We start from the raw sequence: 9292 nt of genomic DNA, 5'->3' as shown, positions 1-9292 counted from the left end.
GGAGAGCTGGGATGTTCCAGCCCCAGGGTGAGCTACCTCTGAGCCCCAAGCTAATAGCAGGGCTCCCAGGCTCTTGGCCTTCCTATTCTGTTTCCCCTCTCTTTACCTCCATCATTTCTTCCCTTGTGTTTTCTTATGCCCTTTCTTTTCTTTTTCTCATTTTCTCTCTATCCTTTTATCCATTCTTCTAAGGAAGAGCTATTGGTAATACCTACCCTATAAGGAAACCTCCAAATATCGACTTGTCCTCCCTAAAATAGTTGAGATTTTGTGAAGCTAAATAGCTTCATGAATAAAACATATACTGAGACTCTATTGTAGACCATCCTATATAGCTGGTTTTGAAAGATGAGCTCGGATTTTAAAGCTCAGATATATAGATTGCAAAGATTTGTAGATTAAAAAATTGACTTATAGATTAATTGATTTATGTCTACATTATTCCCATTTAGTGGGACAGGGAACATGTCAAAGATGGTCTATCAGGCAGGGTTTGGTGAGACATCAGCAACCACTGTATGTATTCGGAGTAGAAAGGACTTCATAGAAAATGAGGCAACCATGTACTTCTTGAGAGAGTAGACAGGAAAGTTACTGCAGAAGACCAGGAGAATGACCATAAAAAATTTCATCCTGAGCACTGGAGAAAAGTGGTGATGAAGGCACTAAAAATCTGGGGGGATGGAGAGAAGATCATAAAAATCAAATCCAATTTTAAAGTACTAAATGCAAGAATTACATACATCAAATGAAAAAGCATTTTTATCCAGGCACAGATGAGTCACACCTACAATCCTAGCTATTAAAAGGCTGAGACCTGGAAGACTGAGACTTGAAGTCAGCCCAGGGACAGAAAAACACTCAAGACTTCGCATCCAATTAACCAACAAAAAGGAAAGCTGGAGCCTGGCTTAAGTGGTAAAGCAAGAGCCTAGCAAGTAAGCCATGTGAACATAGGGCTCTGAGTTCAAGTTCCAGTTTAAAAATACCTTTTGTCTTCTTTTCTTTTTTGGTCCTAAGGCTTGATCTCTAGGCCTGAGCACTGCCCTGAGCTTTTGTGCTCTACCACTTGAGCCACAGCTTCACTTTGGTGTTGTTTTTTTTCAGTGATTAATTGGAGATAAGAGTCTCATGGAGTCTCCTGCAAGAGCTGGCTTCAAGCTGTAATCCTCACACCTCAGCCTCCTGGGTAGCTAGGATTATAGGCAAGAGCCACCAGCACCCAGCGTTTGTCTATTTCTGAAACCATCAAGCACTTAAGTTTCCATTTGTATTTTTCTATCCATATTTCCTCATACCCAATCACCATATTTTAGTGTATTTATATTACATCATATTTTTGATTATGTAATTTGCCTTTTGCCTTTATTTTCATGGTCTTTGATAATCTTTATTTCCTATGATCAAATGATTATGATGATGAACTGTGGCTATGATTATTAACTCATTCTTTCAAACAAAGTGAACATTTGCAAACCTTTATGCATCACCCATTAAATATCAGAATTTTTTAAAGTCCATACCAAATGAAGTTTTAAATCATGATATTCCGTGACCAGCAACTATGGAGCAGGTTAAAAGAACATGTTCCAAAGAAATCATGGATGACATTGGCAAGTCACAAGACAAATACTCTTGCTATCATTTTACTGTTGTTGATGTAACTACAACTCTGGCTATATCTTTTGGGTGAACCAATGAAGTGATTCAGACCATAGGGGGAAAAGTAATCAATCTTTGAAAAAATCCAACTCAATGAGGAACAGTAGGACAAGAGATAGATGGAGCATCATTCCTTTAAACCAGGGACTCAGTATCGATAATCATGAAGATTTTTCCCTGTGTTTTTGATAGGATCTTCTCACATGTTTCCTGGTTCAATTAGCCTTTCTACACTTACTGACACTGATCTTGCCACAGGCAAAACTCTCTCCCCCCTCCAATTCTCTCACCTAGCTGTGGTGAACTCTACACAGCCTGGGACATCAAATACAAACCCAAGTTTTCCAGTTATGGACTCTTTGACTTTCAAGGACACTGCATTACCCCCAAACAATTGCATAATTTCTAAGCAAACTAATCTGCAGAAAGCAGTAAAACTCTTCAGTCCACCCTATTGGAACAATTCTTTGCAGTATCTTGCAATTTTCTCATTATGGAGATTTTGCCCATTCCTATGTGAACTTTAAACAGAATGACAGATGGAATTCTTTTGTGTAAATAAGTTCAGATAACACTCTTCCTTCTGGGCTATGTCCATTGTTTACAATTGGAAAAGCCACAGATAGGCCTAAATTAAGTAAGGAAACATTTCCACCAAATATTTGCAGGATATCCACCCATCCTTTGTACCGGTGTTGCTGATGAAACACAGTTCTTGAGGGTAATGGTTAATCCTGGGTCAATAGCATCCCAAACTTCCAAAGTGACCCATATGCTGTGAAGACACCCCAGGAAAGGCAAGACCAGTCTGGATGTAAGGTGGGAATGGAATGGACCTAGGAGATATACAACCATGTGAATGTGGGGCACGCCCACCCAGATGCCTTGCATCATTAAGAGGTGGTTCTAGCTGGCCCCGCCTCCCAGCCTTGGGACCACATGTAGCTAAGATGGCACCTGGTGGTGAACCCGGAGGCGGTCCTGTGGGCTGTGACGTAGAATTAGGCCGCCCCTTAGGGAGGTCCCTCGGAGCTCCACCCTGACGGATAGCTCAGGCATCCAATCACAGCCCCTACGTAGGTGCACGTACCCCTCCCCGTCCACCACCCTCCAACCCGTTTGAAAGAACAGCTCATTGCAGCCATTAAACAAGTCTTAGCACTGACTGGCTCCCGACTGTCTGTGTGTCCTTTGTCGAGAGGGGGGCTGGGTCACAGTCTGTCAGCCCTCTTATCCTCTTCCTGGACCCGTCCACGTGGGGTGTGCTATCCCATCTCTCTTGCAGGACAGGAAAGTGCGGGAGGCTAAAAACCCCTGGCATCCTGGCGCCCAACCGCAAGGCACGAAGCACGACAAGGTAAAACTTTCTGCGGGCCAGGCCAATTAGAGTCTGGGGGGGGGGGCCGAAAAGATGGGGCATGCTCAAACCCAGCATGATGACCAAGTGCTCAAAGCACTGAGCTTCATGCTATAAAACGTAGGTTTGGGGATCTCGAACTCCCAGACCAGGAGGGTCTCGAAAGCGTTGAAACATATGGCGATCTGGCTGGCAGCTGCCAGCCTTTTCAGCCTGGCTGCTTCGGATGTAGCAGCCCTCCCGCTGCCTTGGAGGGGAGGGAGGAGCCTGGGCCAAGCTCCCCAGTTCCCGAGCCAAGCGCCCCTGCACCGGAACGCGTGGCGGACGGGCAAGATGGAGGATGGCCTCTGCTGTGCCCCTCCCCCACTGGAGGCTCACCGGTGCAAGCCTGCGGCCACGCCTCACCACCACCGCTGCCGCCGCCGCACCGCGGCGCCAGGGACTTCCTACCGCCTCCTCACCCCTCCTCCACTGAAGGTTTCCCACCATGTTTTGTGGACCGGTGAGAGGACTGCTTCTGAGGTGGCCTTAAAGAGCCTAGGAAGCATTTGCTGAAAAATGGTTTGGATGCGGGGGAGACAGTCCCCTGGCTGCCCAGGAGGAAAAAGGGCTTACTTACTATTGGAAAGCTGAATGGATACGTGTTTCTAATTTTGTAACTGTAATTCTTGCACTAAGAAAAAATTGTCATTTGAGTTCAAAGGTCATGCAGTAGCCGGGACTGAAAAAAAAAGGTTCTTTTTAAACAGGCAGCCAGGAGGCTAGATACCCCCTGGGTTTCAGAGTTTTTTCGGATGCAAATAAGGCTGAGGCAGAGATGTAAAAGCTTTAAAGGCTTAAAATACATTTCTAGATAAGGATTTGAGCAGCCAGAGTACTCAGAGCAACCAACCAGGAAATACTGGGGGATTTCAAATGTCTTTAAACAGTCTGTAGAATCTTGCAGGAGGTGTGACAGCCTGTCCAGAGGACTGTCTGAGATGCTACTACAGCCTTACTTAGATGCAACCCATCTCTCCTGCTGGCCTGCTAATTTTGGATGGAAGACACAGCCACTTCAGATCCACTGAAGCTGAGACTTTTACATTGTCTTAACCTTGCCCTCTTGATTATTATTCATTTGTGCTCTCTTCCACCTGCCAGTAAGGTTAAATGATGATTTGATTTGATGGCACACGGATCTCATTCAGTCTGCTGTTCTCTAAGTGTTACAGCAGAACGCTGGTCAATTCTCAACAAGTTACAGGTGAGCTCTGTTCCTATTGTTCTCCTTGTTGCTTTAATTGGACATAAAAAGGGCTTTTGTGGCTAGAACTCCTCGGATTGCAGTTCGAAGCCAGCCTGGGCAGAAAAAAAACCTCCCTCTAAAATTCCATCTCCCAACTAACCAGCAAAGAGCCAGACTGGAAGCTTGGCTCAAGAGAACCAGCGAAATGCTGAAAGTGGCACCGTGGCTCAAGTGGTAGAGTGCTAGCCTCAAGCAGAAGTGCTCAGGGACAGTGCCCAGGCCCTGAGTTCAAACCCCTTGAATGCCAATGGTGGCAAGCCATCCCAGCAACAAGCACCTAGACCCCTGGGACTCAGCCAGTCCAGGGAACAAGGATCATGGAGAGGAGTAAGAGGAGAATGAATGATGTCACATCCTAAATGGAGTCACTTTGTCTTGCCCTTTCAAAATTAATCAGAGCTGGGAGATCAAGAGGAATAGTTGTTTACCCACCTAGAGGAATAGTTGTTTACCCACCTAGTGTCCATACCTGTCCATTTTCCATCTGGACAAAAAAACTTGCATTCTTGCCTTTGTTACTTGCGATTTGTATATATATCTATATAGCCTCTGACTGGTTACTCCCAACTAGTCCACTATCCCTAAACACTTCCTTTCTGCCCCCAGTCCAGTTACTCCTCCTTCCTTGTAATGGGCCACAATTGGGTTTATGTTTCAAATGAAACTTATGCCAACGGTGTGTTTTCCCATGTCATTCATGTTAACTGGTCCTGTGAACTTGTCAGCCTTTTGCCTGACCCTTTCAAAAGTCTCTTTTAACAGGATAACATCCCTTACTGAGGGCACCACCTGGGAACTTGCAGTTCAAGGCCATCATCTTTCTACACTGCTGTGCCCAGCGCAGAACTGGACCCTGGAGGCCCCAGCCCTAGGGACTTCCTGATGTGCCCAAGCTACAGGAGCTGGCCAGAGGAGACCATGACACCCTCTGGCTCTGATAACCATTCTCGTGGAAATGATTAGGGCTTTCACCAACCAAACTGGATGGTACCAGGCCAAATGATGAATCAGGGACCCTTGACTACTTCGCCCCCTTTCAGCAGGAAGTAGTTCCAGAAGAGACAACCTCTGCCCATACTCCCAACCTGGTGCCCTCCTCTATTAATAAAAAACAAAAGGGGGAGATGTGGGGCATGCCTGCCTGGACGCCTTGCATCATTAAGAGGTGGTTCTAGCTGGCCCTGCCTCCCAGCCTTGGGACCACGTGTAGCCAAGATGGCACCTGGTGGTGAACCCGGAGGCGGTCCTGTGGGCTGTGACGTAGAATTAGGCCGCCCCTTAGGGAGGTCCCTCGGAGCTCCACCCTGACGGACAGCTCAGGCGTCCAATCACAGCCCCTATGTAGGTGCCCATACCCCTCCCCTTCCGCCACCCTCCAACCCCTTTAAAAGAACAGCTCATTGCCACCATTAAACAAGTCTTAGCGCTGACTGGCTTCCGAACTGTCTGTGTGTCCTCCGTCGAGAGGGGGGCTGGGTGGCAGTCTGTCAGCCCTCTTATCCTCTTCCTGGACCCATCTGCATGGGGTGTGCTATCCTGTCTCTCTTGCAGGACAGGAGAGTGCAGGAGGCTAAAAACCGCTGGCATGTGACGCCATCAGCCACTCTAGTATACTCTTCTCTGGAAAGCTCCCTTTTGTAGACTTACAGCACTTAGTTCAAAGCAACAGATTTACTTTTCTTTTTACTTCCAAAGTGTAATTTGTAGGGACACTAAACCTGCTGCTATACGCAAAAAACAAAAGAGAGGGAACTTACCTGTCTAGATTTGTGTACCTATAAGAATAGTACCACAGGACCTAGTAAGGTTTGGTTCAGGTGCTAAACAGTGCCGAAGGGGGCTAGCAGACTAGCATTCCAAATCCAAATGGGCAGAAGAAACACAAAAAATATGGCAAGATAGAGAAATTCATCACCCACTCAAAACAAATAGGAAACAGAGCATTCAATTGAAATCCAAGAGAAGAGCCCTCAAAATGCTCTACCAACTACGCTGATAAAAAATGATAAATGAAAAGTTTGAGTTTCTCCAGAAAAGTATCATAGAGCATGAAGAGGCGAACCAAAGAATAATTTGTGAACACGATGAATCCAATCATAAGTTAATAGAGGACTTCATGGCCTCCACAAACAGAAGGATACATGAACTCTAACAGAAAGAAAAAAGTCCTATGAAAAGATAGCTACTCAGCTAAAAGACATGAGAGACAGCACCCAGAACAAAATTAATGAAGTAAGGAAGTCCATACAGGACCTAAAAGAGAATTACAGCAGAGATATGGAAGCCATCAAGAAAGATCAATCAGAAGGTAGGGAGATAAGAAACCAAGTTGTAAGTTTAGGGAATAGACTGGATGATGCAGAAGATCAAATCTCAGGAATTGAGGACAGCCTAGACTTCATGGAGAAAGAACAAAAAAACAATACAAAATCAATCCAAAAGGCAAGATAGATCACTTCAGGAGCTTCAAGACACAATCAGGAAGCCCAATATAAGGCTAATAGGTATTGAAGAAAACCTAGAGAAAGAAGTTAGGGGAATAGGAAACTTATTAAACAGAATATTAGCTGAGAACTTCCCAAACATCCAGAAGGATAGGCCCATCTAGATACAAGAAGCATTTAGGACCCCAAACAGACCAGATCAGAACAGGACTTCCCATCAACACATTGTAATCAAAACAGGATCAATAGAGGCCAAAGAAAGAAACCTTAAAGCCACAAGGGAAAAGAGAACAATCACATATAAAGGAAACCCAATCAGAATTACCCCAGATTTCTTAGCGGAGGACATGAAAGCAAGGAGGTCCTGGAATGACATTTGCCACATCCTGAAGAAAAATAACTTTCAACCAAGAATTCTGTATCCAGCTAAAGTCTCATCCATAGCTGAAGGTCAAATAAAAGTCTTCCATAGCAAGGAAAAGTTGAACCAATATATCTCCACCAAACCAGCATTAGAGAATATCCTCAAAGATGTCCTCCACATTGAAAACCACCAAGACCACAATCCAGTCAGGGAAAGTATCCCTAAATACAACTCCAGATTAGTAGAGCAAAAAGGGAAGACAAAGATAGGTACAATGAAAGGAACAAGCAATCACCTCTGGATCCTAACTCTCAATATTAATGGATTTAACTCTCCAATTAAACAACATAGATTGACAAGTTGGATCAAAAAACAAGACCCATCTTTCTGCTGCCTCTAAGTAACTCATCTTGCCAGCAAAAGCAAACATATTCTAAAAGTGAAAGCCTGGAATAAAATCTATCAAGCAAACAAGCAAGCAGGCCCGCAAGCAGGCCGGTGTCACAATCTTAGTATCAGATAAAAGTGACTTCAAATTAAAAATAGTAAAAAGAGACAAAGAAGGTTTCTACATACTAATAAAGGGATCTCTCCCACAGGGGGACATAACCATCCTAAACATCTACACACCAAATACAGGAGCTCCCAACTTCATCAAACAAACACTACTGACTCTAAAAACTCTCATAGACCCAAACGCATTGATAGTTGAAGACTTTAACATTCCACTGTCACCTCTGGACAGATCAACACGCCAAAAACTGAACAAAGAAACCACAGAACTAAACAACTGAATAGACCATCTAGACTTAACTGAATCTACAGAATATTCCATCCAACAACACCAGAATATACATTCTTCTCAGCAGCACATGGAACATTCTCCAAAATAGATCACATGTTAAGGGCACAAATCAAACCTGTAAAAATTCAGAAACATTCAAACTATTCCTTGCATTCTCTCGGACCACAATGGAATAAAACTAGAGCTCAAAGCCAAAGGCTACCAAAGAAAATCCCACAACTCATGGAGACTCAACAATACATTGCTGAACCACCAGTGGATCATCAAGGAAATCAGAACAGAATATCAAATGTTTGTGGAACTAAACCAAGATGAACACACAAATTTCCAGCTCCTCTGGGACACAGCAAAGGCATTACTCACAGGAAATTTTATAGCCCTGAGCACCTACATTAACAAATTGGAGAAATCTCAATTTAACAACTTAACAAAGCAACCCAAACTCCTTGAAGGAGAGCAACAAGCCAAACCCAAAGCCAATAGACAGAAGCAAATAATTAAAATCAAAGCAGAATTAAATGACTTGGAATCCAGAAAAACCATAGAAAGAATCGACAAAACAGAGTTGGTTCTTCAAAAAAAATTAACAAGATTGACCCCTAGCAAACCTGACCAAAAAACAAAGACATCACACCCAAATAAACAAGATCAGAGATGAGACAGGTAACAACACCACAGAAACAACAAAGATCCAGAATGTAATGAGACTATTTTGCAAACCTATATGCCAACAAATTTGAGAACCTTGAAGAAGTGGACAAATTCCTAACAAAAATTGATATGCCCAAACTTAACCAAGAAGACTTAAATCTACTGAACTGACCCATATCCAGCAATGAAATTGAAACTGCAATAAGAGATCTCCCTTCCAAGAAAAGCCCAGGTCCAGATGGATTCACAGCAGAATTCTACAAGGCTTTCAATACAGATCTCACACCAACACTCTTCAAACTCTTCAATGAAATAGACAGTAAAAGCTTACTACCAAACACATTCTACTAGCATAACACTAATCCCAAAACCAGACAGGGACACATCAAGGAAAGAGAACTATAGACCCATCTCCTTGATGAACATCAATGCAAAGCTCCTCAACAAAATTCTGGCCCACTGACTTCAACACGTTATCAAAAAAATCATACACTATGATCAAACTGGATTCATTCCAGGGATACAAAGTTGGTTCAATATATGCAAGTCAATTAATGCAATCCACCACACCAATAGATGCAGAAAAGGTGTTTGATAAAATCCAACACCCATTTATGATAAGATCCCTGGAAAAACTGGGATTCCAGGGAACATTCCTGAATATAATAAAGGCTGTCTATGACAAACAACAGAAGTATAATACTAAATGGTGAAAAGCTAA

General features: G+C 43.5%; 1 pseudogene; it reads left to right on the top strand.

Annotated features, from left to right (window-relative positions):
- Positions 1-3196: 3196 nt before the first annotated feature.
- Positions 3197-9292, top strand: part of LOC125363003 — a 71809-nt pseudogene continuing 65713 nt past the window's right edge.

This window comes from Perognathus longimembris, chromosome 14, assembly GCF_023159225.1.
Source record: "Perognathus longimembris pacificus isolate PPM17 chromosome 14, ASM2315922v1, whole genome shotgun sequence".
In the NCBI taxonomy this organism is placed as follows: domain Eukaryota; kingdom Metazoa; phylum Chordata; class Mammalia; order Rodentia; family Heteromyidae; genus Perognathus; species Perognathus longimembris.
This window is presented reverse-complemented; position numbering and strand designations above follow the sequence as displayed.